The 17,138-nt window shown below is 33.0% G+C and overlaps 1 protein-coding gene across 1 annotated transcript in view; it reads left to right on the top strand.

Moving 5' to 3' along the window:
- Window positions 1–17,138, top strand: part of LOC150104016 (nose resistant to fluoxetine protein 6-like) — a 59,571-nt gene that overhangs the window by 1,058 nt on the left and 41,375 nt on the right. The gene's annotated exons all lie outside the window — the stretch shown is intronic.

Genomic DNA, 17,138 nt, shown 5'->3' with positions numbered 1-17,138 from the left:
ACTTTAGGTGTTGACAATTCTAAATTATATTGTATTATATTATATTATGTTATATTATATTACTTACCTTCATTCAGAACAATGAAAGGATTATATTCTTCGAGTCTGTTCTTCTGTCTTTCCAGGCGATTCCCAACTCCAATTTATCCAGGTAATTTGCTTGCGACATGCATTTATATTACGTATATAAACCTGTCTTTCCAGGCTATTCCAGCAATCCAAATGTCCTTGGATTCCCACCTTTAATTTAGAGAGGTGCTCTGCTATATTCAGTTATAATGTGCACGTGTAATACGTTTTAATTTCGTTTTTCGACTTATTTATTAAATGAGTCGTTTATGAAAGACCTCATATCTTACTTAAGATATTATTATTTCTTATTTTTCCTTGTGATTTTAAAATAATGTGCACATTTCATTTCTCTCTTCCTCATCGATAAGTAATCGCAAAATTTCAATACTGTGTAATTTTAAAATTTAGTAAATATATATATATATATATATATAGAGAGAGAGAATTTTTATTATGACGCTGAATTGAAACATGAAAACCCACTGGACTCACGAATTCTGTACCGCATTGTTACAATTGAAGACGCGTGCAACAAGGATCTTAAACGTTTTAAAATTAAAATTCTTTACATTATCGTTGTATAGACCCGAGTGATGAAATATTTAATATTTATTGAATTTTATTAAAATAAATTAACTAAAATATGAAAAAAATATATATTTAATTCAATTTAAAATTGCTTTAATTTACTGAGTAATTTACTTTAATTTAGTAAATTAATTTGATTTACTCAATTAACTGAATTATATATTATATCAATTTAATTAAATACAATGAATACAGAGCAAGCAAGCAAACATATAAAATAAGATCCTTCATTTTGGATTATTAAATTCAGCTGAATGGCACCTTCCTCATTTTAGTTCAAAATATATGAGGGAATGGTGATAGTCACGAGCTTTAACCAACACTAATGCTGTTACTTTATCCTCACATGTTGATACAGTATGTCTGCCATTTTAGCAACATGTCACACTTGAGGAGATTTGTATAATATATTAAATGTAATTTTATTTATTTATTAATTTTTATTTTCTCTATTGATACTGAACAGGGATACGAACGATGATCGACTAGAAAGGAGATTACAAAGTTCGAGTCTCCTTACTATATTATGCAGGGTTTATCACTTTCAGTCGTTTCCTATCCTAGGTGACTTTGTAGATTCGCCCACAAAGTGTTCTTTGTGAGATTTGTAGAGGGGTAGTTCACCATTGCTTCCCCAACCCCCAATTTTATCCTGGCTCGGGACCAGCATATGGCTGGGACGTATTCATGACTATAATCCATGTGTGCTCACGTGGCCGGTTTGCCTGTTCTTGGGGAAGAAAAACCTGAGTTTCCCGTGAACCCTCCCCCCCCCGCTACATCTGTATGAGACCGGCTAACTCACCTTTCGTCGAAAGAAACTAGATAAAGGTTTGATCATGTCACTGACGGGAATCGAACCCATGTGTAACCGAAAAAAGGGCTTCGTCTATACTGACTGAGCTACGGAGGCTCATATTATATATAAGAAGTATAAAATGGAGAAAAGTTTAGCCAAATATAACAAACGTATTGTTATACAGCAACTGATTACATAAAACGCAAAGTAATCAAATAGTCTCAAAACTATTGAATTATAGGCGCTAATTCATGTGAACAACTCTTAATAACAGAAATATTTTAAAAGTAACGCAGCTAAAACAGAAATCTAAGAAATAAATAGAATTAATTTGCTGAATTAGGTTGTAGATGATTTTCATTGCCTGATGTGAGACCGTATCCTAGCTTACTGGAGTCCTGAATTGTCTTAGAAAAAAGTTTCATGTTTGGTCCCTAGATCATGCTTTCCGTATAATACACCTATTTTTTTTCTCTCATTTTTCATTTATTTTTCAATCCACATTAAAAAAGAAAGAAATAAAATTCCTCATTTTGCGTTGTCTTCATTGATGTCAGCCATTTACCTGAAGGCCCATTAGTATTGACTGTTACTTATTGATGAATTAATGGTTTTGCCTATTAGCATCTTATTGTTTCCTTTGCAGCCATCACTAGTCAAAGTCAAAGAATTATACATTTTTTCACTGATGAACACCTTTTAGGTAGGTGTTTGTCAGTTAAAGAAATTTATGATTTAAATAGTAATTAAATAAACTATATTTTAAACATCTTAAACTTTTCTTATGAGTTTAACTTCGGGATAGGGTGCTTTTAATATTTTTTATGATTTCCCCATCCAGTTAAAAGGGATCAACAAGGTCTGTTTTGACTAGGCTACAATGAAAAATATATAGGGTTAAATGTTTATATTTATATATTTGTACTTAATACAATCCCTAATGTAAGCTTTCTTGAAAAATAATTAAATCATTCAATTAAATATTTACACGCCAGCATTTCGTTTACTATCTGACTCTTCCTCAAGAAAACAACAATAAAAATCAAATGAAATCAACACAAGCACCAGTCTCGTGAATGATAATAATTCTCGTTGGCAGCGAGAATTACTCCTTGTGGTAATTTGTAATTAGTCCCGATAAAGAGGTATGACAGAATTTGTTTAAAATAACACAGTCCTTTTTATTGCAATTATTAGGAATCCGTAAAACTTGAGCTACAAAAAGTCCTACAGAATCAGCTACATGTCTCCGTTTGTGGAAAAACTTTGTTTTCTCTATGATGATCGTTATCATGTGTTGGACGACAAATCACTAAACGTTTGCCCGGATAGCAACATATCAGCATAATTTCGCAATACGGCTGTTATATTAGTTTTCATAATTTATGAAAACAGGTGTATTTCCTAAATTTATATTATAAGCAAAGATTTAAAAAAATGAATTAAATAAATATATAATTTAAAGTTTATTCTATATGAAATACATAATTTATTATTTTGCTTATTTTTTGCATCCTTTTACTGCGTGACAATTAGCAATACAAAATATGCAAGTTGACGATAAAATGCCTATTCTTGAGATAATAAACCTATGTTACAACATGGTATTTTAATTTAGTAATCTGATTAAAAAAAAAGTACATCGTATTTTTATGAAATGAAAAAACTTTTCATATTTGTCCCCTCCAAAAAGTGATGCAGCAGTCTGGTTAGACATAAATAAATAATACACATCAAAATATAAAATAATTTTCAACCTGAACTTTTTTCTAGAACAAAGATATTTATTAGAGCTTAATTTTATATATAAACAATTATTAAAAGAATCAAAAAGAGCATTGGGTTGAATAGTTGTGAATATTTTAAATAATTTTTAAATTAAATCAAATTAAAGTAAAGGAAATTTTCGAAGAACATGCTTCAATTTTGTGACGACGTTATTCTCGACACCACTGCTTCCTCCACAAAAAAAAAGATAAAATAACTTGGAAATTATTATACGAATGATTCCGAAGACACTTTTCTCTATAAAAAATATTATTTAGTTGCGGGAAACGAGTGAATGAGGGTGGAAAAATTCACGTGTATGTACTACATATCTAGTATCCTCAAGTTTTTCTCTCTTAACTAGTTTACAATCAAATACAATTAAAAGTGAACTTAATAAATTAGACCAAAGTAATAAAAGATAGAAAATAAAAAAAATCTATGAGGTGCCGTTTAGTTTATTAATGAAGGAGGCTAATGATTTTATTATTTTTTTTTCTTATTATACTGCTATAAAATCCGGTTGATAAACATATCTCGTGATGTTTTTACCCAAATTGCTTACTCTGGAAATTTAATCTGAAAATTAGAAAATCAATCTAAACCGAATTCAAAAATAGAAATGGTGAAAAAAAAAATCTTTAATGTATAGATAGGATAATTTATTCAAAATTAGAAATGGTGTACGAAAATAAGCATTCTACATTAATGTTTGCATAAAATAATTTAAAAGAAAACTAACAAGAATAAATCAAAATATCTTTATACAAATAGTTAATAAAAATTAAATAGGAAAAATAAATTTAAAGTATGAATTTTACAATAATTTAGAACTCGTTCAATTGTTTTCTTACTTTTTGTGATATTAACTAAGAGTGCAACGCATATGGCCTAGATTTTTGTTCAACGAATAAAAACAGTGAACAAAGTTATTTTCACTTTTCTACTGTACGTTTTCTGCCAATCATAGAATCGCAGCTCGAACTAATTTGGAGGCCTTTCCAGGAGACGAATCATATATAATCAATGTACATAATAGAACTGTGATAAAAGTTTGTATGTGAATGCTATAAATTAATTCAGGTTAAAATAAAAATAGATTGCTATAGTAATTAAATACAATTACAAGAAATAATACGAAACAGTATGTAGGATGCAAATAAAATCTCTCTTAACAAGGAACAAAAAGCATAATTTGAAAAATAACAAGAAATAATGATTTCTAATCTAACAATATCATTCCTAAGAGAAAAGGCATTTTTCTGCACTTGTTCAAACCGTCATACACATAACTTGGTTGCCTAATGAACTGGAGAAGATTATAATTGAATAGCGTCGGGTGTACACGACATGAAACAAAACATTTGTGTCGAGTCTGCATTAATCAAGCCGATAGCAAATCGGAAATGCATTTTGAAATGTTGAAATGATTTTTAAGGAGATCAAGTTATACTTTATGCATTTAATAAATATTGTGAACATTTTCATTTCTGGATATTTTAATTTTTTTCCGAAATACTAAGCACACTTTAGTAAATTGAAGATCTCGGGTGGCTTTTTTTATGCTAAACATAAGATGAAAATACAAATTCCTTATTCTGCATTCATTAAATGTTTCAAGTAGCTTTCTATGAGAATTAGTCATCTATATTCATAAAACAAACTAACGTGTCACCAGAATTGGAGCACATAACTGTCAAGTAACCAGACCATTAGCGTTAATTAGTGTGCTAAAATGCGATTAGTTATCAAAGGGGGGGGGAGGTGAAACACTGTTGTACAGATCTCAAAGTATACCGTATTTGTATATATTTCGTTTTTGACATTATAACTTATGCATTTCATACGTATTTAATACTCTTTGTATATTGAGATAGTTCTCTCATTATTGCTAGAATCATGACGTCACATTAGTTTTAGTCGACAGCAAATAAATTATTTTATTATTTAACGAAATAACTTATTTTGGAGGTTTCTAACAATTATTCAAAAGTGTTGCAAATGCTTAACAGTACCAGTAATACGGATTTATGTAAATGCGTTTAGGTGTTATTTGTCGATAGTAGAGCACTTACTAACGTGCCACAGTTGCCTGTTGGGTCCACACCTTTTAAAGTCCGTTGATGATTTTGAATAAAATTTAGTAACATGATTGCTTGGTGTCCAGTGTTTACGCAATGGGAAAGTTCCTGTGAGATAAGTTTGAGGATTTTATTTTTGGTAATATTTTGTATATAAAATAGTCAGCATTATTTGTATTTTTGGTTAATGTATGAACAATTTATGTATATTTCTAGAGGGTCAAATTGTTTTCGGTTACTTTTCTTTGCTCAATTGCTACATAAACAAGAATGACATTGAATGTTTTTAAGTTGTCATCGATGACTATGGGATAACTAAGCATTAGATTAGCAGGTCAGGGAAGGGCGATCAAAACAGGAGATTTTAATCATGGCGATATTGATTAAAATCAGGAAAGATGAGTATATGGATTTCTGTAGTTTCTTGGTGATAGCATGTGCTAGAGGAATTAGAGGGATACGAGTGCTCGACATGATGAAAGACAGAGAATGTGAGAGTAAACAAACTATCCCCTATATCTTGTGGGTGAAGATGATCACGCAGTTCTCTTAATGTGAGGGATGGCCAGAACAGTACGAGTGTTTCAGTGAGAAATTACGTGGAACTACAAAGTAAGAATTTCTGACAAGCTAAAGAAGTAATTCCAGGAGCATATCATGTTGTGAGGAACTATGTGGAAACGAATTTTTTTCAAGACTATATGAGAGTACATATCAGAGTAGTTTCATAGATTTAGAATGCACTGGTGTTCTTTAGTTGTAATTACAGTAGAAGCAGTAAGGCTATGAGGCCAGTATTACTAATATCTGATAATTGTATCTTCTCCAGTCAGTCTGTTTGGTTTGTTCAATGAACAACGCGAGTTTCCGGATGGAAACTAGAGTATTTGTTTTCTTGAAGAAGTTTGAGGTCGGTTGATTTGAATTATGGCGAAAGAAATTAGGAAATCAGGCTAGTGTATTATGCCTGTTAGCTGTGTGGGTTTCAGTGAGGAAAAACCATGCCACCTACGTGAGACTGGCTAAGTCATCTTTAAATGAAAAGTTCTCTTTAAAATTCTTCGCACCTTGTACTGGATTTTAATACAGCTCTTTCCAATCTGTATTGGATTTGTCGATATTGACTGAGATACGGTGATTCTTGCTTGAGACAGGTTTCCTGTGGTTCAAAATCGAACTTGAACCCAGCTTCCTTCCAGTCGAAGGCCAAATGTCGCATTGTCCACTTAACTGTGCTAAGAATGCGAAGAGTTAGAAGGATAAACAAAGTGTCACTGAAATGGATGAATAACGAGATAGGCAGGAAGCATGGTGGAGGAAGATATTGTTGAGGAAGTGTAAGCAAGAAGTCAGCAGCGGTTTTCTTGAATAGTATAAAGCGCCGTTATGAAAGGAAATCTATGTAATAGGAAGCCCAGAAACTTTTACAGGGCCTCTTTCTTGAGTTAGTTATTCTTATGCAGAGATAGCGGAGTTTTTGCTCCCATATAACTCAAGTTTTTTTTTTTCCTGCAAAGACTAACAAGTCTGGAAACATACGCCAACAAGTCAAATCAGAGGTATCTGAACATAATAAGGGCATCTCCATATTGCCATAATTATGCAACTGCTGAATGTATCTTCTTTGTTAAGTGTAGTGTAAACAGTGTTTTCCCAACCCATATAACGGATATCAAGTGTGCTGCGAAATAATAGTTTTTAATATGATTTGAAATCTACCTTAAATGGCATTGTAGAAATGGTGAGTTTTGTATAATGTAGATTTTTGATTCACGCTTTATATTTCATTTAAGGAGAAAGAGGTACGGTAATAATCCGAAAGACTATCATAAAAAAGACATTTCGCAATAGCTTTTAGAGTGATGTCATTCACTATAGCAGCAACTGAATTTCTTGCTATGTTAGTTCATACTGCAGAGAGTTTATTTGTTGTCTTCTGTGTCACATAATTGCGTAAGGACATTTCAGAGTAGTTTCCCAATAACATATTTAAATTTAAAACAAACTGAAATGACTCAAAAAGTTTTAGTAGCGATCTTATTGCATTAAATTTCATTAAACTCAGTTGAGCCAGACCGTAATTATTACTTTGTATCATTTTAAAATGCGCGTTGTTCATTTTATCCGCTGTAAAATCATCCGATTTAATCCAACACAAATATGCAGTGAAACATCTTAGTCAACACTCCAAATAATGAAACAATAAATTCCGTGCGGTTCTTAATTATAATTTTTTAAAAAAATTCTCTTCCATTTCCTCTGGCTCTCTACAAATTGCTCAGTTTAAACCAAAATTAAATTCGATGAATTTTTGTAAATCCAAAATAACAAATTTCAGCGAAATCCAACCTAACAGAGTAGATATATTATATTAATTGAGATGGATGGGGGGGGGGGGAGTGCAGACGTGTAACAATCCCTTTTCTTTCACCCCAAGCATTGGTGATATTCCAGCGAAAAGTTCTGTCGGGAGTTTATGTTTAACTGAAAGGATTAAAAGAAGTTTTGCTTAAGGAATCCTAATATATTAAATATGTTGCTGTGTCAATTCTGGCTGTGCACAATGACTTGATTAGCGGATGAAATGAATTATCATTCGATAGCCTAAATGGACTAACAGACAGCACTTCTGCTATCTAGTATGATAGGTATGGATTCGATTTCTACCAAAGGCATGCATGTGAGAATCTTCAGATGGTAGATGAATTTCGTTGCCCGGTGTTGGGTGTCTTGAAAAAGTTCCATGTTTGGTTTGTAGACCAAGGTTTCCGAATTGTCTGGCACTTAAATCATGCAGCACATTAGCATTAATATTTTATATACTCATTTGTCGGTAGGATTCACATAAAAATATGAAAATAATAAAATCCTGATGGAGATGAATCAAAAATTACAACGATCCAATAAAATATACAACTGTTATAGATAAGCTAAATGGGTTCAAATTCAAACTTCAATACTGGAAAGAAAGGTGGAGACATGTTTACTTTCTTGTTTGAACATTATTCTAGTTCACAGCTTAAATGAGAGCTATATTTTAGACCCTCTGATAAGAAACAGTTCCACTAGTTATAAATCCTTTTGTCATTCCGAGAAAGCTCGACATCTAGTATCCAAAGAACAACCTGATCTCAAAAGCTACCACTTTGGGCTTAAAAGTGAATAACCATTGAATCCTAATTAATGCTTCAATTGTCAATTGAGTTTCTTCTTCTCATTGGTTTGATTTGCATATTTTATGGGAGGATCAGAAACACAGTTTCCTAGAGGTAAACTCTTCTGTATGAATTCGGTTAACTCATCTTCGATTAAAAATCCCAAATGAAAGTGCTTCTCATCCTAGATGGGACTCGAACTCAACTTTTTCCAACAGAAGTGTACAGAAGCTGAGCAGAATAATAGCTATAAATCTTCCGCTACTAGTAGTAACCATTTAATTTGTTTTGATTGGTTAGCCTTGTAATACTCGTGATAGATCGGCAGAAGAAATACGATTATATGGTCACTTCTGATTACTAGCTAGAAACATTTTTTTCAGGTCCTCTTTATTTCATTGGTTCTAGAGTTATGTGATCTTTGGCAGAGGTGAGTATGTTCTCTCCGTGAGGATACTACGAAGATACCCTCTAAAAATATTTCAAATTCTAACCATATATTAGTTTGAATTATGAATATCATTTTCCATTTAGTAATGCAACGGGAGTAGATAGTGCGCTTTTCCGGCCATCAAAATAGTGCCACCTATATTTTGGGGATGAAAAGACTTTGGGTGATTTATTTTATTCATTTATTTAATTTATTTAGTAATGTTATTTATCATTGTAATTACAGCGGAAATGAGCGGTATGTGTTAGAAAAGTTAGCCTAAGGTACAGGCGATGTGTATTTGGGTGGGGCGGGGAACAAATTGTTATGATAAGACGAATTATGGACTAGAACAGTGGAAATCTGATACTGATATAAGAAGAGAGAGAAAGAGAGAGAGAGAGAGAGAGAGAGAGAGAGAGAGAGAAACGGGAACCTAAATTAGGGACTATAAATAGGAAAGACGAAAGTGACTAGTTAACCAATCAGGGAGATCGACCCCAGAACTACTTCAGGACCAACACCCTTTGTATTATAACCAAACAATCAAACCGTCGCCTTCCTTATAAGTTCGCTCCAGAGAACCGAGTATAATGTCCTATTAAAAAAATGTTCGTAGGCACTCGTAAGGAGGTCAACATTTGCTCTTTAATCGGAAGAAATACGGATTCGCATCCTGTGTTAAAAATCGAAGAATCCTTAAAAGAGCTATTGAACTTGAGATGAGTTATCTGATATTATATGAGTATATTACTGTGAAAACTCAGTTTTTTCATTCATTCCATAAAATAGGCAAGCCATTCGAAGAAACACAAAAGTGAAACTTGAACAATAATAACAGATAATTCATAGATATAGTAATTCCAACATCAAGGCTTAATTCGGCCGCAATTCTAACCCAACCAGTCCCCCACCCCAGGCTACTTACATACCTTAATAGTATCATTATCTAGTACCTTTGTATCAGAGGGACAATTTGAGCGTGATGACGATGTTTCACAACGACAACTGAAACGAGAACATCAGCAAAATATAAAGTTGAGCACACTACTGAAACTATGATCTTTTAACCTTATCACGCTTTCATGAACGACTTTATGAACTACTTTTTTTTTTTGGAAGTAGAACAAACGTAATAGCTCAATTTGTATACAAGCATATAGAACGACAGATGACGGACGTGTTGGCGATAAGTAGTGGATAGATATTTATTATCAATGAACACGACAATGGGCTTTAGAAATCAAGCTCTAGCTTGATTTTTAAAGATCAAGATTGAGATTAAAGATCAAGCTTGCTAGCTTGAGATTAAAAGCCAGCAAGGTCATGTGCTCATCATATGCATTCATGATCGTATGCAGCTACTCATTACGCAACTATTCGGCTATCAAGCGCAAAGACTACATTTTGCATGTGACTAAGGATGGACCTCTTCATAAAGATACGTAATCACGTATTAGGTTATTTATGAATTTAAGAATCCGCATAGTTTTTCGATTTAAGAATCCTCATAGTTTTCCGAAACCAAGATCTTTCCAAATAAACTACGATGTAGTTTGTTTGGAAAGATCTTGGTTTCGAATTGCGTCTAACAGTTTAAATGACCTTTATAAGGACTTTTCAATTGAAAGTGAGTTAGCTGGTTAGAGATGTTTTTCCCCTTTCTCCAAGAAACTGTATTTTCTTTTCACAATACGTACAAATCATCAGAAGATATTTAACAGACATAATACACTCGCCTCATAGCCTTAACTGTTTTCGTTGTCATTCAAAACAACGCACTCCTTTTAATTTATTCATTTAATTCGTTATTAGGTTACTGAATTCTTCAAGCGTTCACTACAGAAAGATATATTGTCACGTGATAGGTGACTGATTAATTTTATTCAGTTTTCGAGTGCGAAGTATAACATACCTCCATTGCTAGCTGCATAAAGATACGCTATCATTTAAATTTATATGAATATTGTTTTCATAATTTAAGTTTAAATGCATTAAATTAAAATTTGAAACATTTTAAACTATACGATACCAGTTTATTAAAAGTTTAAACTTTAAATTATATTAAAGATATAGATCTGTGTCACGAACAGGAACATCCTTATATTAAAATTAAGTGCCCATATTTTTAAACACACCTTCTGCAGTTTTTTATATTTATTAAATGTAGTGGTATAAATAAAAATGTTGAATGCACCTTTTATTTTGAACTTTGTTACTTTACTTTCATTTTTAAACAAAAATCGGTGTTTAAATAAGGATAATATTATTTTAAAATTTATTTTTGCCTTAAAATGAATATTTAAATCACAGTAATACTATATTATTTAAATGCTTCAACTGGGCAATGAAAAATTGTGAATAACATATACACCGTAGTGGACGATTCACCACACTCAGAGTACGTAGCCGTAAAGTGCTACCAAGAATAATATGTAAAAACTGGCTGACACCATGAATGAGGAATTCCGAGCATCGAATGGAACACGAATATGCACGAAAACATTCAAAACCGAGGCTCACAATATGGGTTTCCATGGGAGGACCGCAATATGCAAGCCTCACTTACCTCTACCAATATGCTGCGTCGTTTTCAGTCTTGCAAAAAGCGTGTACAGAGAGAATGGGACGTTGAATCTTGGAAAAGCAGAGGGACGAATGTGGCTGTGGAAGATGCCAGTCACATTTCACTGGCCTCCACAGAGCCCTAATCTCAACCCTATTGAACATCTGTAGGATGAACTGGAGCATCGGATGAGGTCAAGAGACATCTGCTCCACAACAGTTCAGAACCTCATTACATGCCTACAGGAATAAACCGATAAATTATAATTAATATAAAACTGCAATTTATATCATACCTTCAATTATTATTATTATGTTTTATATGATTTAAATAAATAACAATAAAAGAGTGAATGATGATTATGAAATTTTTTTCTGTTTAAATGAATATGGATAAATAAAAATTGAATAAGGAAAAATAACGTTTACTACTATTTATTTTATACATAATTTACTTCTTTATATTTATATTTTATGCAATAAATGCTGATTAATGAACGGCGCATGAAATATAAAAAGATTAATAGTAATATTTTTCATGCATTCTTGGATGTGCTTAGAGAAAGAATGGATGAACATATGGTTCTTCATATATCCTTCGCACAGGATATACTGAGATTAAATTTTCTCTTTAAGTAAGTGGAACGTTTGAAACTGCTCTAAGCATTTAATGAACTCTTCTTACAGCATTTTCACTGAAGATGAATTTTGTCATGCTTGCCAAGCAAAACAGGTTACTTCAGTTACTTTATTTAGTCACTTCTATTCCTATCGATCTCCTTGAGTTAACCGACAACACACTGATTTCGAAACTTGTTTTGTTTAATGAAAACGTCCAAAAATTAATTTTGTGTTATCTAAATTAAGTATTTTAGTTTTCAAGTGAAGCGAGAGATCTTTGATTAACATAAGTGTCTCGTTAAAATTTTTATCCTTAACCGCTCAACTACTGAAATTCATCGAACTGTGAGAGAACGAATGGTTGTTAAGTGAAGTATTTATTCGATTTCCTTGAGAGAATGTGTTTTATTCCAGACAACTGTTTAGTTTTATTTTAATAGTGCTAGTTATTTTATAGTTCGCGCGCATACTAATGATTGTTTTCAAATTCTCATTCTTCAGTTTTAAGTATGTGTGTGTATGTGTGCGCGCGCGCTTTCATTTTTTTCCCCATATCAATCTATATGTTATAGCTTATATATTAGCGAATTATCGAAGGTATGAAGGGATAAATAGATAGATAACTTACAATAATTTATATATATCTACAAAGCATAAATAATACAGTCACTTCAGCAAACGTAAATTCACAGAATGTATAATAGCCAATCACCATTTGAATGGTTAGCCATGCAAAAGAACCAACTGAAACAAATTAATGATGGGCATCTCTGCGTTCCAGGCTCTGGGTTGGTGTCCGTTAGAATTAATGTCTGTGAATACCTTTATAAGGTAGACGAGGCCAGCCGTCCTATGGAAATGAAAATTCATCTCTTCTTCCCGGATGCTGAAATGGCTGTTTAGTAATTCGGAAAGTAAGGATTTCTCTCTCTACGTTTAGTCTGGAGAACAGGATTCACGGATTTACATTTTATTTTAAAGGATATCTCCAGAGGGACTTTAGAATTTTGCGAATGATCACGAAAAAATCGTAATATTAAGATGAACTACTCGGCACTAAAATCTGAATTTAATTTTATTTCCTACAGCATATAATCTGGAAACTAAATAAGTGATGCAAGATTTATGCCGAAAATGATTATTTCTCACTGAGATTAAGGGCATATTTAGCTGCGAGATTATTTGATTTTTCTTAACTTAGAGCACAAAGCTCATTGTGTGAGAAATCCTTAATTAAAGCTTTCTGAAGAAATTAAGTGCCCATATTTTTAAAAACATTTTCTGCGGTTTTCTATATTTATTAGATGTAGTGGTATCAATAAAAAGGTTGAATGCATCTTTTATTTTGAATGTTTTTACTTTACTTTTATTTTTAAACAAAAATAAGTGTTTAAATAAGGGTAATATTATTTTAAAATTTATTTTTGCCTTAAAATGAATATTTAAATCACAGTAATGCTATTATGTTATTTAAATGCTTCAACTGGGCGATGAAAAATTGTGAAAGAACGTACACACAAGAGCTTACAACAATGAAATCATTGATATCCGATGTTCCATTAATGTACCACTTAAAGATACACAGTTACTCATATATTCATTTCAGAGGTGCAACTTTTTAACATTACCATCTTTCGCTCAGTGTCACTTGCATACGTCCATCCCCCAGAACATTGCCAACTGTAGACGTACATTGTACAAACATTTTCTCCAAATGACATTTGACTATCCTTCCCTATCCCCTCTAAAAACTCTCTTCGTATATCCATTGTTCCTCATACAAGATCGAAAAGACTTACAAAAGAACTATTGACGGCCTTCACATGCCACAGTTCTTTTTGCAAATTGCAGAGCTTAATATATTTTCATACAGTCGGAGGGGTGTTCTATAACTTCTGGTAAGACAGTATACACTACCTGGAAAGAAGTCAATGGACAACCCAATGACCAAGGTGCATCGTGCAATATAATGAGTCACGTGTTTGTAGCGGGAATAAATGGGAGGAATATAATGCTCCCAAGTCACTGCGACTGTGTCTGGATGAAATGGCTGCAAGAAGGAAAGTGACAGAGTTTAAAAGAGACCTTGTGATAGGATGCCATGTTGCAGGCCTATCTGTCCGGCAAATTGTTGAAACATTGGACCACCGCAGATCAACAATCAATGATACCATACTGGGATTGAAGCGTGGGGAGTTAACTGCAAGTGCTGCCTGTAGTGGACGATCCACCACACTCACAGTGCGTGGCCGTAAAGTGCTACGAAGAATAATATGTAAAAACTGCCATTCATCGGCCGACACCATGAATGAGGAGTTCCGAGCATCGAATGGAACACGAATCTGCACGAAAACATTCAGAACCGAGGCTCACGATGTGGGTTTCCATGGTGGGACAGTAATATGCAAGCCTCACATTACCTCTACCAACACGCTGCGTCGTCTTCAGTCGTGCAAAGGGCATGTACAGAGAGAATGGGTCGTTGAATCTTGGAAAGCAGAGGGACGAGTGTGGATTTGGAGGCTGCCTTCTGAACGTCAATTACAACACTGCGAACATAAACTTTGAAATTCAGAGGTGGCGGTGTGATGATATGTTCCTGTTTTTCCTGGCTTGGCCTCAGACCTCTGTTTGTATGGCTATATGAATTGAATTCCATGAAAATCTGAAAATTCTAGACATTTCGACGTTCCCTACTTTGTAGCGTTTCTATGGAACTGACCATTGTCTCTTTCAGCAAGACAATGCACCGTGTCACAAGGCTGCTGCTGTAAGTGTGCGTGCTTTGTGGACATGATTGTCACCACATTTGACTGGCTTCACACAGCCCTGATCTCAACCCTATTGTAGGATGAACTGGAGCATCGGATGAGGGTCAAGAGACATCTGCTGCACAACAATTCAGAACCTCATTACATGCCTACAGGAAAAATAGTCCAAAATTCCCATTGATAGCTATCCTCCGCTTGTGGAAAATATGCCCTGTAGGACTGCTGCAGTCATCGCAGCGAAAGGAGGTCCTACATCTTATTAAAAGTGAGCGCCATGGCCGTTTTTTTTTCTCACACCGTGGTGTCTGTTGACTTATTTTCAAGCAGAGTATATCGTAAATAAACAACAGGATATTGATGATTTTTAAGTAACTGTCTTATATTGTGGTTTAAACATACCTGCCTAACAGGTGCTCGCATCATCATGAACGTAGAGCCACTGTAGAAATAAGCTCTGTTTTTACAACGAGTCTCGAAGCCTTTTGGCTATAATCATATAAATACTCGCATATCATTTTGTTACGATAGCTTCAAGTTTATCAACCGGTTTTGTGATATCCTTGACCACAACGTTTGTTTTGTGCCGTCATTAATCACATCGTTCCAGAATGAACGTCAGTAAAGGTCAAATACCTGTCAAAGCGTTTGTATGCGTTTTTATCGCAGTTTAAATAATTAGAATAGTTTTACTAAAACCTTTTCAAATTTATGAATAGTAAAAGTAAAGATTTGATTTTATATAAAATCTTTACTTATATAAAATTCATTTGATTTTTATGCGTTTCATTTTGTGAAGATTGTCGAAATAGTGGCATACTTAATATGTCTTTACTGATACGTTTTAGGTTCATATATTCTATTCATATAATATTTTCTCCTCTTTTTTTACTGCAAATGGTCTACATGAAATCATAAATAAAATTATTAATAATTACAGTAGAGATTCTATGTCTTAATAGCGATTCTAAATTTAAATAGAGATTCCAAACTTACCTATGAAATTATCTGATTGAAAAAAAAAATAAATAAAGGATACTGGATTTATCGTTTTGAAACAAAAATTAAGCCACATAGACATCTTATATTGTATGTCTTGAAACTACTTTTTGAGATATACCATATAAGTATGTCTTATATGGTATGTCTTGCGTACAGATGTATGAACAGAACGAATACAATATACTTTTTAAAATCTTCCTCGATAAGTATAATAACAGTGACAGTGACATAATAATATACTAAGATTGTCCGTGACAATAAATGTACGAGTATGTTGTTGCCTTTAAAAGTAACATCACTAATTACATTTGATAATATATATTAAAACAATGCAGTTTCTTGTACTGCAACAGTGATGTATGAGCCGAAAACAGGAGAGCCCAAAGTTTGTGATATGTATAGTATGTTATCATGTTTATTATGACTACGCTAACAATTATGTAACATGCTATTTATGTCCCAGTAGTCGTGGCATGCCATTGATTCTCGCTTTCTTGCTTCGTCGGAAGAAGATCCTTCTGTATATTTATATCCTTAATAAGCCTATGACATTTATTAAGATAAGCAATTGACTCTCTGCACTTCTTGTAATTAGATTAACTACTTTTATATTAGTAATAAAAGATTACTCAGGGTCTGGATATTTAGAATTAAACAAAACTGCTAAATTTACGAGGAAAGTATATCCTGCTGGTGTATTGCATGCGTTCTTAACCTAGTTTTGCGAAAGCCAACAACTTGAATCTTCAGTAGAAAGATTGCCATTTCTGAATAAAAACAGGCTAAATTAGCCTTTCCTAAGAAGTGGTGAGATTTTTTTTTATAAGAAAAGCTTAAAAACCTATCTATACCTCCCTCTAATAGCATTCCTATAATATGAGATATTGACTGCTTAGAGTAGTTGCAACATGATTTATTTTATTTTTATCAGTTCTCCTAAGAACAACAGCATTCATTCCAGCGATATTGGCATAACACTCTGAGGAGTCCATCTTCTTTTAGATACGTAGCTAAAATAAGCGATATCATGTGTTTGTCAAGTTTCCTATAACTAAGAAGTTTCCTATAACTGAGACAAGATTATTATAACTATATAATGACAAATTACTATATAGTTATATAATAACTATATAACCATTTTTATTGGTTATATAGTTATTTGTATCCTAATCCATTAAAGTTTATAGAGTCTTTCTTTTTTTTAAGCTATTAATGCGATATCTGTTAGCAATGTCCAAGAAGCGATAATTTTAACAATGAACTCAATAGGACTGGTTACTTTCTTTTAAT

The sequence above is a fragment of the Typopeltis vanoorti genome, chromosome 8 (genome assembly GCF_054136105.1).
Source record: "Typopeltis vanoorti isolate ZY-2024b chromosome 8, IOZ_Tvanoo_1.0, whole genome shotgun sequence".
NCBI classification, from domain to species: domain Eukaryota; kingdom Metazoa; phylum Arthropoda; class Arachnida; order Uropygi; family Thelyphonidae; genus Typopeltis; species Typopeltis vanoorti.
This window is presented reverse-complemented; position numbering and strand designations above follow the sequence as displayed.